Consider the following 16,901-nt stretch of genomic DNA (forward strand, 5'->3'; position numbering starts at 1 on the left):
CTATTGAGAAGAAAAAACAATATGGAATTAAAGTAGATGAGGGCTGGAAGGGGATGAATGGAGTTAAATTGTTCTAAAGTGCGGGACTGTTTAGGAAAACTGCAAACATACATATTAACTTTAGATATTGACAGGTTAAGAATACATATTATATTTTCCACACATGGACACATGGCGGGGAACAACACACACTGGCACCTGTGGTTGGCGGGGGAAAGCATCAGGAAGAATAGTTAATGGACGCTAGGCTTAATACCTGGGTGTTGGGATGATCTGTGCAGTAAACCACCGTGGCACACGTTTACCTATGTAACAAAACTGCACATCCTGCACATGTACCCCTGAACTTAAAATGAAAGTCGAAGAGAAAAAGAATGCATATTATGTTTTCTAATTTATGGTTTTGGCTTTCACATGATGACTCTTACATTGACCTGGAAATAAGCCAGTGAATTAGCACAAAGAGCTCAGAAACAGATCTGTTGCGTATAGAAACTAATTTTATACTGCTTGGGCATTTCAAATCAATGTGGAAAGAAATGGAGTATCCCATATTTAACAAATGGAAGTTGTATTTCTGTCTAAGGCAAAATTTACCTAAAATATATGAAAATGAATTCCAGATTCATTAAAGATAAAAATGTGAAAAGTTAAAAACTATACAACATTTAGAAGAAAACACAGAATAGTATCTCTAGAAATTAAAGGAGTATTTTTAAACAAGACACAAAAAGTGAAAACTGTGAAGTACAAAATTGATACTGATTTAGCTATTTTTATTCATTAAAATATACCATAATTATAATGAAAAAAGCCTCAAACAAGGAGCAGATATTTAGAAATCATGTAACTGACAAGAAATTAGTTTCCAGAATATGGAAAATTGCTACAAATCAATAAGAAAAAGAAAATAATCCCAGTGAGAAAGTGGGCAAAATATGAATAGATTTGCAGAGAAGAGGAAAGCTGAATGGCCCATTCCACATCTGCCAATCAGAAAAAGTTAAAAAGTTGGATGATAGCAAGTGTGGCCGAGGGGAATTCCAATCCATTCATGTTAGCTGTATAAATAGGTACAATCACTTTGTAAAATAGTTTGAGATTATCTTAGAAGGCTGAACATTCGTATAGCCATCACTCAGCAAACCATTCCTAGGTGTACACTTCAGAGAAACTCTTGTAAATATTGAACGATAGACATGTACAAGAATATTCACAGAAGCATTGTTCATATTAACAACACACACACGTACTAACATACACACACACAGGAAACAGAAAACTGGAAACAACTCAAATGTTAATAGTAGAATGAATAAATGCATTGATACATGTTCATACAGTAGGATGCTATGCAACAGCTAAAAATGGATAAATTAGCTGGGCGCGGTGGCTCATGCCTGTAATCCCAGCACTTTGGGAGCCTGAGTTGGGTAGATCACTTGAGGCCAGGAGTTCGAGACCAGCCTGGCCAATATGGCGAAACCCCGTCTCTACTAAAAATACAAAAATTAGCTGGGTGTAGTGGTGGGCGCCTGTGATCCCAGCTATTCGGGAAGCTGAGGCAGGAGAATCGCTTGAACCCAGGAGGTGGAGGTTGCAGTGAGCCGAGATCGTGCTACTGCACTCCAGCCTGGGCAAAAGAGCCAGGCTCTGCCTAAAAAAAAAAAAAACATAAATTACATTATTGACATGGATAAATATTAAAAAACATAATGCTGAAAGAAGACAACAGAATCCATCCAGATTTTATTGATATAAATATAAAAACAGGCAAAACGAAATAATGTATGCTTAAGAGATATACATATAGATAATGTAGATTGCAAATGATGGTCGCAGATTCCTCCTGTCTCTGATGCACACTCCTTTGCAAGTCCTTTCAGGATCTGAGGGGCATCTAGACCATTTCCAATTTTTGAAGCTCCTGGTATATTAAACAATTGAAAAATATTTAAAGTGTTTATATTTCCTTTACATTACCATTTGCAACACAAAATCTCATAGTACAATAAACCTGTACCAATCACAAGATTTATTTAAAAAATACTAACTTATTTTAGTGTACTATAGGCTACGTGGTCCAGTGTGGGGGCATAGTTTTAACTGATGAGATGGATATCTTAATCGTGATCCTCCTGCATCGGCTTCCCAAAATGTTGTGATTACAAGTGTGAGCCACTGTGCCCAGCCAAGATGGATATAATCTTTTCATCCCGGAGGTGATGTCTGAAACCAGATAGGGCTGCATTTGGATTTAACATCCTAAATCTCTGACTGGGACGCCACAGGCTCAATGGTCCTCTTCACCCCTGCGATTGGCTCCGTATCCGTGTTATTTTGCCAATGTCCAGTGTTATGCCAAGGACAAGTGGGTACTTATTTTACACAAGCTTGACTAAGAGAGAGGCCAACTGAATTCCTCCCAAAACAGAAGAATAATTTGTCACCAAGACTAATTCTAGTTCCTACCTCTAGAATCATAGTAAAGAAGTTATTGACAATTTAAAAATAATATTAGCACCTGTTTCTAGCCATCAATAGTTCATGAATGTTGAGGTCCAGTCTCAAACACCTGCCTAAAAATGCAAATCTGATTATTTCACTTCTGTGAAAAACCGACAACAGTATGTAGTCAAGTCCAATATACAGCTCTCCAAGAACTAGCCCCTGCCTACCTTTTTAGACCCCCTGGTCACCCCTCCATGCCTCAGATGGCACACTCCAGTAACACACACCACTGATTCCTCCATTCCATGCTTTTGTATACTCCGTCCCCTTCTCTTCTTCTGCATGTCATCTCTTCCAGGAAGCCATCCCTTGCTCTCAAATTCCTTCCTTCCAGGATGACCAACTGTCCTGGTTTGCCCAGGACACAGAGCTTTCTGCAATGTGAGACTTTCAGAGTTAAAACTGGGACAGTCAGTCCCAGGACAGTTGGTCACCCCGTTCATCTCTCCTGTGCATGTCTCTCTTTCTTGGGTACAGTGTGTGCATGTGCTTTGGCCCTGATTCCTTTGCGGAATGAGTGGGTGTGGAAAATGGGGAATAGGATGAGATGAGAAAGACTGGGTGGTGATAGTGGTACCCCATGGCAAGGGGGACACTGGGACAGGACTGGGAGGTGGTTTACTTAACATAATGACCTCCAGTTCCATCCATGTTGTTGCAAATAACAGAATCTCATTGCAAAGGAGAACATGGTGTGTTTGTGGAATGCCAAGTTTGTGGCACTTGTGTCAGATTTAGGTGGAGGAGACCTGGATGAAGAAGAAGACTGTTGAGTATTCTGATTTGGAGACCAGATTGGGGGTACATAATAAGGTATTAATAAGGTATGTAGGAAAGGTTTTCTCCAGTCTTGTTGATTTTTTTTTTTTTTTTTTGAGACAGAATCTTGCTCTGTTGCCCAGGCTGGAGTGCAATGGCGTGATCTCGGCTCACTGCAACCTCCACCTCCTGGGTTCAAGTGATTCTCCTACCTCAGCCTCCCAAATAGCTGGGATTACAGGCACCCGCCACCATGCCCAGCTAAATTTTGTATTTTTCATTTTTTTTTGAGATGGAGTTTAGCTCTTGTTGCCCAGGCTGGAGTGCAATGGTGCAATCTCGGCTCACTGCAACCTCTGCCTCCCAGGTTCAAGCAATTCTCCTACCTCAGCCTCCTGAGTAGCTGGGATTACAGGCATGTGCCACCATACCTGGCTAATTTTTTGTATATTTAGTAAAGACAGGGTTTCTCCATGGTGGTCAGGCTGGTCTCAAATTCCTGACCTCAGGTTATCCGCCCACCTCGACCTCCCAAAGTGCTGGGATTACAGGTGTGAGCCACCACGCCTGGCCTAATTTTTGTATTTTTTAGTAGAGTCGGGGTTTCACCATGTTGGTCAGTCTCGAACTCCTGACCTCAAGTGATCCACCTACCTCGGCCTCCCAAAGTGCTGGTATTACAGGCATAAGCCACCATGCCCGGTGCCAGTCTTGTTGATTCTTATGTTTATCCCTCATATATAAATTACCACCATGATTCTAGTTCACTCAGTCTTCCAAAACTCCAGAGTCAAATCTGCACAGACAGACCACAGGAAACAGCATCTCCTGGGAGAGGCTGCCATCTTGTATAGCCCTTGCTGCTGCCTGGAGGCTTCTTCTCTCTAAACTGCTGCATTATCACATCATTGAGCATTTCATTCATTCAATAACCTAAGACTGTGGAATTTATGGTGCTTGTGAAAGCTCTAGAAAATATTGCCTAGCTATAGGCTATAATATTGTTAGCTAACTAAATGGTAATAACCAATTAGCATTGAACTTTTTTAGACTATATTTTAAGGGAGAAATCATCAGTGATTTAATTTTCTGATATGCTTTTATGTTACTTGGACAACCCAAACTTACTATTTTTGAAAACAAGTAAGCAAGTGACGAATCACTCACCATGTGTTTTTATTTTTCATAAGGCTTGTTTCTAAATACAAAGAACCATATAGGCTATCATATCTGAAAGAGCCCTCAAAAATCATGTAGGCCATCCTCATTTTACAAATGAAAAGCTGAGGCATACGCAGATTGATGACTTGCCTGTAGCAACGGTACAAATATAGAAAGTTGAGATTAAGCCACATAATATTTGCTCTGCAAATTGATTTTTAGTCCTTTTGCATGACCCAGGAAAACTGTCTTGCCAACAACACCCTGATGTATAAACAAAACTCTCATCAATGAAATTACTGCTTAAAAGGCAAATATGAGGTCTATACTCAATACATTTTTGTTTCTACCTGGGGCTAGAGACCTCCTCTTTCAATATGGTCCTTCCCTTGCTACTACTCACACAAAATTGAAACAGGTGCTCTAAGATACGGCAGCGATCATTGGCTCCAGAATGCTCCTAGAGCAAGGATGTATATGGATGCATCAGACTAGATGAAGAGATGTATTATTAATTCGTTTTTCAGAACACAAATGGCAGATGTATTCACATTTCTGCTCGGTGGGGTATTTCATTACTTTTTAATGTGCACACACTTAAGTAAAAAGGGAAAAACAAACCATACAAAGCATCAGACTGGTTAAAAGAGAAGCTCCATATTGAAAATTTGTTGCAGCGTACAGGATTGAGCTTGAAATGGGGGAGGGATGGAAAGAGAGAGGGAAAGAATGCTTTTCCCAACACCTAATTTTGCAAGGAAGAGTTGTATTAATAAACAGGTTTTAGGAAAACTGCCTGTAAAGATTAACATCTTCTGGGCTGGGCGTGGTGGCTCACACCTGTAATCCCAGCACTTTGGGAGGCCGAGGTGAGCGGATTGCTTGAGCTCAGGAGCTCAAAACCAGCCTGGGCAACATGGTGAAACCCCATCTTTACAAAAAATACAAAATTTAGCCAGGCATGGTAGTGCATGCCTGTGGCTCCATCTACTCGGGAGGCTGAGGTGAGAGGATCCCTTGAGCCTGGCAAATTGAGGCTGCAGTGAGCTGTGATCACGCCACTGCACTCCAGCCTGGGCAACAGAGCCAGACACTGTCTCCAAACAAACAAACAAACAAACACAAACGAACATCAACGTCTTCTGAGTTGGGCAGTTGGCAAAAGATGAAATGAAGTTTTGACAACTGGTTTTTAAAAACAGAAACATATCTGGGCAAATTAAACTATTTACGATTTGCTAAGTGCCTCCTGGGTGGTCAGACACTGCTCTGGAGGAGCTTGTGGTCTGGCAGAGGAAATGCTAACAAGGGCGTGTATGAAAGGAGGAAGCAAGAGTCCCCAGAAAGTGCTGTGAAAAATCAGGAGGAGGTGAGGCTGAAAGCTGAAGAAGCCGGGAAGGCTTCCTAGAGGGGTGGCTTTCAGAGCAAGATGTGCAACCTCTCTCTAGGATCTGGAGTCCTAGAGCAGGTGGGGAAGAGCAGGGCACTTACTCACCCCCAGACCTTTCCTGGAGGTGTGATCTGGGCTTGGATGGGAAGCACCAGCATGTGAAAGGGCCCTGAGGCAGGGAAATGAGCAGAGGTGGGCTGGAAAGGAACCGGTGAGTAGAGAAGGGAGGAAAGGAGGCTATAAAGGTCACATTCATTCCATCTCTTCGTGTCTTAACTCTGAAAGAGTCAGAGAACTCCAAATAAAGACTGCTCACTTTTAACATGGGTGGTAAGGAAGATGAGGGGGTGTGAGATGTGGGAGCAGAACAGTGAGAAAACATCTGAAAGCCACCCAGCTAGGAAGCCTTCTCCGGTTTCTTCGACTTTCAGCCTCACTTCCTCCCGATTTTTCACAGCACTTCCCAGGGATTCTTGCTTGCTCCTTTCCTATGGGCCCTTGTTAGTATTTCTTCTGCCAGATCCCAGGGAACTCTGAAGATAAATAATGGCAGGCTGGGCGCAGTGGCTCACGCCTGTAAGCCGAGGTGGGAGGATTGCTTAAATCCAGTTCAAGACGAGCCCTGTAAACATAGTGAGACTCCTTCTCTACAAAACATTAAAAAAAAAAAAAAAATAGTAGGGTGTGGTGGCACGCACTTGTAGTTCCAGCTACTTAGGAGGCTGAAGTGGGAGGATTGCTTGAGCCTAGAAGGTCGAGGCTGCAGTGACTGGTGACTGTGTCACTGAACTCCAGTCTGTTCCAGGGGAACAGAGCAAGACCCTGTCTCTAAAAAATCAACAAAAATAATTGCATGAGTCAGGTCAATCTGCAGGCTTAGGGGGCCAGGTGATGTGTTGATTGCATAGTTGGAAAGTAGCATGTGATGAAGTAATCAGTCCGGGGATAGTCCAGCTTGGGGTGTCAGAGGGTCAGGAGGAGCAGCTCCACGGTGAGGAGCCCCATTTAACTTGATTTAGAAAAGGGAAGGCAGAGAAGCATCAGCGTTGAAACAGGATTACCTAGTGACCACAACTGTTGTAGACAGTACACCTTTTTGTGGTTTAGAGTTTTATTCCTGTAATACGTTTCCTAGCCTTATAAATCCGGGGTTTTACACCTTTCTGGGGACTTACTAGGTGTCAATGGAGATATGGTTTATTAATTGTATTCTTTTTTAAGAATGAGTTGCTCCTGTTTGGCTTTCACAATGCAGCTAATATTTTTGATGCCTCAGGTTCTACGAAGGCCTCATTGTTTGGCGTTTTCTACTTTTTTAAGCAATGAAAAGGAAGAAAAGCCTGGAGCAATTTCTTATGTGTTTGACATGTATGTTGAGGGATATTAAATAATTGCTGCCCAGAGTAAAATATAACAGGTTTTTATGGCCAACCCTTATGTTGACAGAGTGGACAGGCTGGTAGCTATGTATACTTTTTCAAAATAAATGCATCTCTGTGAAATGAGCTGTCAGGAGGACTACAGGTTCTGAACGCATGGAGTAATTAAGGAGCAATATATTGGTTCCAAGGAACTGACATTAATGTTGACACACGATGTTTCTAGGCAATTTGATCTATACCAATAATTCACTTTCTTCCCTACAGCAGGACTCATTTTGTTCCTAAGTCACTGGAGGCTGTATTAGAGATTTATCTGGTGGCTTTTTAAAAGCACATTATTTACTACAGTGTGTGTTGAGCCAACATTTATGTTTATTGATCGTAATAAGTATGGCATTCAACCAGAATTTGGATTCAGGTTTTTAATATCTAATTTAGATTCTTTCCCTTGATTACACTGACATAGGGCCTTAGCATTGTTACAACTGAAAAACTATACAGCAAATTTGACCCTAGATGCAATGATCAATCAATCGAAGAGCAAAAATGGAAACCAGTTATACTGGCTGGTCACAATCTTGTATTAAAATGACTGCTTTGGGCTTGGCACGGTGGCTCATGCCTGTAATCCCAGCACTTTGGGAGGCCGAGGCGGGTGAATCACCTGAGGTCAGGAGTTCAAGACCAGCCTGGCTAACATGGCGAAATCCTGTCTCTAATAAAAATACAAAAATTATCTCGGCGTGATGGCGGGCATCTGTAATCCCAGCTACTCAGGAGGCTGAGGCAGGAGAATCGCTTGAACTTGGGAGGCAGAGGTTGCAGTGAGCCAAGATTGCGCCAGTGCACTCCCGTCTGGGCAAGAAGAGTGAAATTCTGTCTCAAAAAAAAAAAAAAAAAAAAGGAAAAAAAAAAAAAAAAGAAAAAAGACTGAGCTTTGTTATAATGATTATTATCATTTTGTCTTTGCCTTTTTGTTTCTTAGTATCCTAGAAATTATCCAACCAACATTTTTGATGTGGAAATGTGAATGAAATCTCTTTTGGTGAAACTACAAGAAAGATTTTACAGATTATATTTTTTACAGTTTTATCAACATGGACTTAGTAAGTAGCATAACGTCATCAGACTGATCTGGTTCAACTTGTATGTTACAGAGTTGTGAGTTGTTGTGAGTTGTTTTTCAGTTCCATGGATGCCCCAGGTTGAAGGTAACATAACCTGAGCATGCCCAGAGGAATCAAGTGTGCAGGAACCTAAGTGCTTGGACTAAGGAGTGGGGACTGAATTAAGAAGCAGACACAACATGGCAGGGTCCAGTCAGATCATGCCTCCCAGCATCACCTCATTGCAAGATCAGATCATCCTCATTACCCTATGGTTACAAAACCCGACCTAGCCTCAAGCTCAGGGAGACAGATTTGAGCATTTCCTTCAGTTTCCTTGTCAGTCTACTCACAATAAACCTTTCTTGCTGCCAAAACCCAGTGCTTTGGTGCTTGACTTAACTTTGCCTGAGGGCAAACAGACCTAGTTTGGTTTGGTGACAGTAGTTTGTGTGTTATTTTAAAGCTTTGGTGTTTTAAAATTGTACTGAGATATTAATATACAGAGGTAATAATCCCCAAAGTAAAACTGTCATCATAAAACCTTTTTGGGATGGAACAGCTCTTTTTTTTTGAGACAGAATCTCGCTCTTGTTGCCCAGGCTGGAGTGCAGCGGTGTGATCTCGGCTCACTACAACCTCCACCTCCCAAGTTCAAGTGATTCTCGTGCCTCAGCCTCCCAAGTAGTTGGAATCACAGGTGCGCACCACCATGCCCTGTTAAATTTTGTATTTTTAATAGAGATGGGGTTTCACCATATTGGCCAGGCTGGTCTTGAACTCCTAACCTCAAGTGATCCACCTGCCTTGGCCTCCCAAAGTGCTGGAATTACAGGTGTGAGCCACCGCACCCAGCCTGGAACAGCTCTTTTAATGAGAAAAGAATAAAGTCAATTAGAAAAAAAAAAAAAAAAAGGCTTCAAACCTGAGCCTGATTCAAACATTTTAAGTCTGTCTTTTAAAGACCATTCCAAAACTTATGCTTTTATCATAAAACAATTCATTGGTAACTTATTTTGAATTATTCTTCTGTTTTTCTCCTTGTAAGTGTATTTGCCCAATGTGTTACTCTGACATGCCCCATGTTAGTAACTGAACTGTTATTAACTATTGATCTATATCAATAATTCGTTTTGTTCCCTACTGCAGGGCTACATCATGTGAGGCTTTCTTAGAGATGCACCCAGTGGCTTTTTAAAAGCACACATTTTACTACCATGTGCGTCTAGTTATGATTTATGTATGTGTATGTATGTGTATATGTATATTACATGTATGCAGTGTATGTATATATACACATATATATGTATACGTGTGTTCACAACATTCTGATATAAAGGATATGTCAGATTTCTATGTTCCTTGATTTAGAGAAAAAAGGTTGACTTATTTTTTCCATTTTCTAATTTATTGGGAAATACGATATACATACATTTAACAACAGACCAAGGGAAAAAATGAAAGAATGCCTCCAACTTGATGTGCATATTCACGTGCTATTCAAAACCACCCCACTTCGCTTTTTCGTCTTTGCTCCACTGATGATTCTGAGCACTCTGCTAATGTTATAGATACCCAGGATTGAAAACACAGACTTTAGAGATCTGGACTTGAATCCTATCTCTGCCACTTGCTTGGGCATGGTTCTTGACCTCTCTGAGCCTCACTTTCCTCATATGGAAAGTGGAAGACCATAATAATGGCCAGCATGGTGGTGGCGTGAGGATTAAATGAAATGCCATTATCTGAAGTGCAGGTACAGCACCTGGCATGTAGGAAGCACCCAGTGAGGTGTAGCTTCTTAATGGCAGCCGTGATCATAGTAGAAGTACTGTAATTGTAAACTTGGTGATGGTGGCAAGAAAAAGGCCTCTAACATTTACCCTTCAGTATGCACTGAACTAGTAGCATTGTGTCATGGATGCTCACTGAGCCCGTGCAGCTAGTACAAGGTAAGCTGAAGGACAACCCGGAGGAAAATATAATTGAGAAAACACGTGATTACTTTCCAACATTTACAGTGACCCAGAAGTATAAGTGGGAGGAGCCATGAATGATTTACATAGAGGATCCACATCTCAGATATTTATGTATTACTTAAGATAATAGACTCTGTACTGGGCATTGAGGACAGAAAGATGCATAAGACAAGGTCCTGTCTTCCAGTCTTTCCCACTCCTGTGTGTGTGTGTGTGTGTATGTGTGTGTGTGTGTATGTGTGTGTGTGTGTGTTTGTGTGTGTGTGCCTCTATTGGGGCGGTGAGAGCCAGAGAAGAAAACTTGATGGATGAGACCATAAGAGATATACTCACCTCCCTGGGTGATGTCCAGGGCTGGGTCCGTGCTTTTGCCCCAAGGATTTCATAATGAAATGGAGAGGATGGATAGCTCAAGCTCCACCTGACCTCCTAGAAGAGTGCTGTCCAATAGTGAGCCACATAGGTAATTTTAAATTTTCTACTAGCCAAATTAAAAAAGTAGAAACAGGTGAAATTAATTTTAATAATATCCTTTGTTTAACCCAATATATCTAAAACATAGAATCAATATACAATTCTTAATGGGATATTTATTTTATTTTTTGAATTACATCTTTGAAAAGTGGTGTGCATTTTACACTCAGAGTATATCTCTATTTAGACAACATTTCAAGGACTCGATAGGTACCTGTGGTTAGTGTCTACCTTAAAGGACAGGGTAGTTCTAGAGCTCTGCTACTCAAAATGTGGTCCTTGGCCTCACAGCCTCACAGTGTAGATGTGCCCTGTGTCCCTTCCACTCCTCCTAAATTGGAATTTGCGTTGTAACAAGATCCATGGTGAGCCCTCAGAGTTTGAGAGGGGCTGTCTGATGACTTGAAAATCTCATTTGAGGAAACTACACACCCTCCCTTCTAGTCATATTTGTGCAGTACATTTCCTCATCATAGATTAGGTAAATCATCTTATCATAGTCGGACCAAAGGTAGAGTTCAGTTTAGCCCTTGTTGGAACCAGTGGGATCTAGTTGGGTTTTTCTTAGTCGGAAGGTTGAGCTATTTGGCAGAAAATGAAAGAGAGACAGGACAAAGATGAGATATGAGTGTTTATTCAACCACAGAACAAATGACATCACCATTGTCATTGGAGCTCTTCTTTTCTGACATATGTTTTGAAAGGGAGAAAGGAGGGAAGAAGGGAAGAGAGTGAGAGCTTCCAAATTCATGGGGTTTTCGTTATGTCAGAGTTCTTCCCCTAGGGTTAGCCTCATGAGCAAGTGAGCTTGGAAGGGCCTGGCACTTGGATTAATGCTCTGCTGTTGTAGTGTTGAAATTCTTGACAATTGAGTCCTGCATGCCTGCTTTATACCGAGCCCCGCAAATTATGTAGCTTGTCCTGCCTCCCCTAAATGTCCACTTACTATCCACCTGCGGGTGTAAGAGAGTCACACTGGATTGGGTAGGTTTTAGGAGGCATTTTCTCTTTATGTGTGTGTATGTATGTATGGGTATATATTATATATATGTGGTGGGTGTATATATACATGTGTTCACAACATTATGATATAAAGGATATGTTCTGGGCCAGGTACGGTGGCTCACGCCTGTAATCCCAGCGCTTTCGGAGGCCGAGGTGGGCGGATTACGAGGTCAGGAGTTCGAGATCAGCCTGACCAACATGGTGAAACCCCATCTCCACTAAAAATACACAGATTAGCCGAATGTGGTAGCACGTGCCTGTAATTCCAACTACTTGGGAGGCTAAGGTAGGAGAATTGCTTGAGGTGGAGGTTGCCATGAGCCGAGATCATGCCACTGCACTCCAGCCTGGGCAACAGAGAGAGACTCTGTCTCAAAAAAAAAAAAAAAAAAAAAAAAAAGGGATATGTCCTGGATCAGCTGGATCAGGTAGGTTTGGGAGGTGTTTTCTCTTTCACTTCCCCATCACCACAATCTCTTTATAGCCTAAGAAATAAAAAAGAGATAACACAGGCCCTTGGGAGAATTGAGCTCAATAATGCATTAGATAATGGTGTTCTGAGGCAGGATTTCAGTGAAAGGCTAAGTGCTGTAACTATGTAACAAAACACCAGCACAGGACAAAGAGTAGGTTTCTCAATCAACAAGGATAAACAGCCACACCCTCCCAACCCTGTCTGCAGGTTTACAATCATCTGTAGTGTTTGAATAGAGCTCGGGGATCTCTGGGCAGTGACAATGAGTCAGCTGGGCCCATTCATGTTGGAAGTTTTATATGGGTGAAAGTTAAAAATGTTAAACAAAGAATAAAAGTACATTCTCAAGTTGACTCATGGGGAAAAAAGAAAGTATATCAGAGCTCAGACCTGAATCAAATGCCTGAATCAAATCAAAAACTACTCAAAGCTTTGAGACCTAAGAAAGTCACTTTCTTTTAATACTAATGGACTTGGTATAATTTGTAATGCCTGCAACTCAGAGTTTAGGCGGAGAGTCAGCCACATTGGCTTCACCTGGGGGCTGATTAGAACCACAGATCTCAGGCCACCCCTCGGCCATCCCCCACCCCCCACCCCCCACCCCCCACCCCCATCCCCGCCACTGACCTGCTGAATTAGGATCTGTAGTTTATCAAGATCTACAGGTGATCTGTGTGCCTATTAGAGTTTAAGAAGTGCTGTAATGTTGCACTCAGCAGCTACTTATCTTGGCGGTGGTGGGAAGGGAGGAGGGAAACCTAACCCCTTCACAGGTGCATCAACTTAGTGCCTAAGACTTCCTGAAGCATTATGGGAAAGCGAGGGTTCTCAAAGTGTGGGCTTCAGACTGGCAGCATCAGCAGCACCCGGGAGCTTGTGGCAGTGCAAATTCCCAGACTCCACCCCTGATTCTCTGGATCAGAAACTCTGGGAGTGGGACCCCACAATCTGTGGCTCCATCTTAGCAAGTCTTTCCAGTGCTTCGGATGCATGGCAAAGTTGGAGAACCACAGCTGTAAAGTATCAGTAGTCGAGGAGCAGGAAGATATTTCCACTGGTTGTACATTTTAGTTTGGAATGCTTGATCTTGTCAAGCGGAGCCCCACATTGAATCACGTGTTTCTTAAGGCAGTAATTCTAACTTTGAAAGAAGTCACGATGCTCTGACTAATTTGAAATTTATTTTTATTTCTGAGGGAGATTTGGACATGGAAAGGGATGGCAAGAAGTGAAATGGTTGAAAAAATAAAGAGTATGAAATGATCTGGCAATTATTAACCTGGGGAAGTGAAGAGTGAAAGAAGAAGCAATTGAGCCACATGTTATCTCTGTAAATGGTGGTGACTCACCCTAGGGCTCACCAGGAACAGGAAGATGTCGTTTCTCTCTTGCCTCCAAGTGGCAAGCAGGGACCGTGTGTCCTTCATTCAGAGCTGCTTGAGAATCAATTACAATAGGTGGATGCTGTGATAGACAATAGGGTTCAGAAATCAAGACACAGTCCATGATGCCAAGGAGGCGGCAGCCTAGTTGGAGAAGGTGACTAATCGGGAATTACGTGTAATGTTCACGAAAAGATTTGTGGATATAGAGGAAGGATCCCCAAATAAAGCTGGGTGAGAGGGAGTCACTGAAGTTTTCCTGAAGGTGCAGAGTTTGAGGGAGAGTCCAAGCTGGAAAAGCACAGGGACATGGGGGTGGCCCATGCATCCTGAAAGTGCAGCGATGAGTAACTGGTGGATAAGTCACAGCCCATAAATCTCAGAATTCATCCATTCACTCCACAAATATTTACTCAGTACCTGCTGAGGGCCTGGCACTGTTCTAGGCCATGAGGATACTTCCGTGAGCAAGACAAACACAAATTCCTGCTGACAAGCCTTCATTCTAGCAGGATATAAACCCCATGCAGAAATATATATGTAAATTATAAGACAATGTGATGTAATCACACTGGAAAGGTAGAGAAATGGCAACCGGAGGTGTGGAATGGTGTAAGAATCCTGTGATGCCATCTTCTACAATGGGAATTTAGGTCTTTAATGTCTTTTTTTTTTTTTTTTGAGACGGAGTCTCGCTCTGTCACCCAGGCTGGAGTGCAGTGGTGTGATCTCGGCTCACTGCAAGCTCCGCCTCCTGGGTTCACGCCATTCTCCTGCCTCAGCCTCCCGAATAGCTGGGACTACAGGTGCCCATCACCTCGCCTGGCTAATTTTTTTGTATATTTAGTAGAGACGGGGTTTCACCGTGTTAGCCAGGATGGTCTCGAACTACTGACCTCGTGATCTGCCCGCCTCGGCCTCCCAAAGTGCTGGGATTACAGGCGTGAGCCACCACGCCCAGCGGTCTTTAATGTCTTAAGTTGATAAACCAAGAAATAGCAAGCAGTGTAAGCATATTCCTTAGAGATATGCAGGTTAATACCAGAAACAATAGCTAAAAGATTTCAGAGAGAAAGATTCAGGAGTGGGGATGCCAGGGGCTGCTATTTTTTACTATGAACCTTGTATAGTATTTGATGTATTCATTCATTCACTCACACATTCATTCATGAATTCACAAGTCTGTGTAAATATCAGTGTGTGCAAGGTTTTGTTGCAGATGCTGGGGATACAGTAGTTAAAAAACACAAACTTTTCTGCCCTGGTGGAACTTAGATTCAGGGGTAGGAGCTAGAGGTGAAGAGAGTAGGTCAGAGGAGAAAAAGGAAGGGTGGGGAGGGCTGGGGAAGTTGCCTTTGTGTGTAGAGAGATGAGAATGGGCCTCCCTGTGAGAGTGGTATTTGAATGACAGCAGGAAGAAAAGAGCCATATGGCAGCTCAGGTGCAAAGGTCTGTAGCAGTTTAGGTGTGAGTGTGGGTGGAGCAGCAGGGACGTGGGGGTGCTCAGGGATGGAAGGGAGGGTGGTGGAAAGGACCTCAGCAATTCGGAGGTGAATGGTGAGGGATGTGGGCGCCATCATCCAGCAAGGACCATGCCTTTTACTCTGTAATATGAGAAGCCACTGAACTTTGGCCATGGAGTAATTCCCTATATCTTTAAAAAGAGGCACAAAGACCACACCTCATAAATACTGACGTTATATTAACAGAATAGATAATACACCACTTTTTCAAATGTATCTCTTTTTCTTTTAATCGCTGAGAGGGAAAAGTAGTATCAGTGGCAGCACACACACACACACACACACACACACACTTGGAAGAAAAGGAAATAAAAGCTAAAGAACAAACTAGTAATGATTTGGAGTGAGACCCCAAATACCTCCCAAATGGGGGCAAGAAGCTCAGGACTCTGGTAGCCCAGGCAGAGTCTGAGTAACTGGCGTTGCCTCTCTTCATGCATCTACCCGATCCACCTGTCCTACCCACCCCTCTGATCCCTAGGAATTCTGAGAGCCTGTTATCACCCAGGTACAAGATGAAGAAGTCTATTGTCCCCTGGAGGGTAAATGGCAAGAGGTGCAGTTTAGAAGAATTCTCAGTCTGGGAGGAGAAGCTAGCTGAGAGCTTGCCACAGATGTAAGCAGGAATGCCCAGCTGAAGTGGGAACGAGGCAGAGGCTGGAAGACACAGCAGAGTGCTGTGCAACAGATGCCGCCTGGCAGACACGGTGCTCTCATCACAAGAGACTGTTATTTGGTACTGAAGTAGCCTTCACATTCCATAGAAAAATGTCCTTCTATTTTTTATATTATACTTTAAGTTCTGGGGTACAGGTGCAGAACTTGCAGGTTTGTTACATAGGTATAGATGCGCCATGGTGGTTTGCTGCACCCATCAGCCTGTCATCTACATTAGATATTTGTCCTAATGTTCTCCTCCCACAGCCGTCCACCCCCCGACAGGCCCCAGTGTGTGATGCACCTCCCACCCCCCGTGTCCATGTGTTCTCACTGTTCAACCCCCACTTATGAGAGAGAACACGCGGTGTCTGGTTTTCTGTTCTTGTGTTAGTTTGCTGAGAATGATGCTTTCCAGCGTCATCCATGTCCCTGCAAAGGACATGAACTCATCCTGTTTTATGACTGCATAGTATTCCATGGTGTATCTGTGCCACATTTTCTTTATCTGGCCTATCATTGATGGGCAATTGGGTTGGTTCCAAGTCTTTGTTATTGTGAACAGTGCCGCAATAAACATACGTGTGCATGTGTCTTTATAGCAGAATGATTTATAATCCTTTGAGTATATACCTAGTAATGGGATTGCTGAGTCAAATGGTATTTCTAGTTGTAGATCTTTGAGGAATCGCCACACTGTCTTCCACAATGGTTGAACTAATTTACACTCCCACCAACAGTGTAAAAGCGTTCCTAAGAAAAATGCCTTTCAATCCTTTATCCTTATTCCATGATAACCAATTTTCTGATACCTAATTCAGTGTGCAGGCACATTGATCCCAAGACGGGTGCATGGTATAATGGCAAAACAACAGAAAGACAACTTCCATTGTAAATGAACAGGGGCCTCTTGTTCCTTGGGTTTAGCTGGCTCCATTCCCTTAGCTCCTGACCAACCTTGGTAAAATAAAATTTCTGAACCTTGAAGCTTGAGGACTGGACCTTTACCAACAAATGTGTGTCGAAGAGTGAGCATGGGAGGTGCAGTGAGTGTAGGGGCTCACCTGGAAATACTCCGCTCCTCCTAAGCATTG

The sequence above is a fragment of the Pongo abelii genome, chromosome 19 (genome assembly GCF_028885655.2).
Source record: "Pongo abelii isolate AG06213 chromosome 19, NHGRI_mPonAbe1-v2.0_pri, whole genome shotgun sequence".
Classification (NCBI taxonomy): Eukaryota; Metazoa; Chordata; class Mammalia; order Primates; family Hominidae; genus Pongo; species Pongo abelii.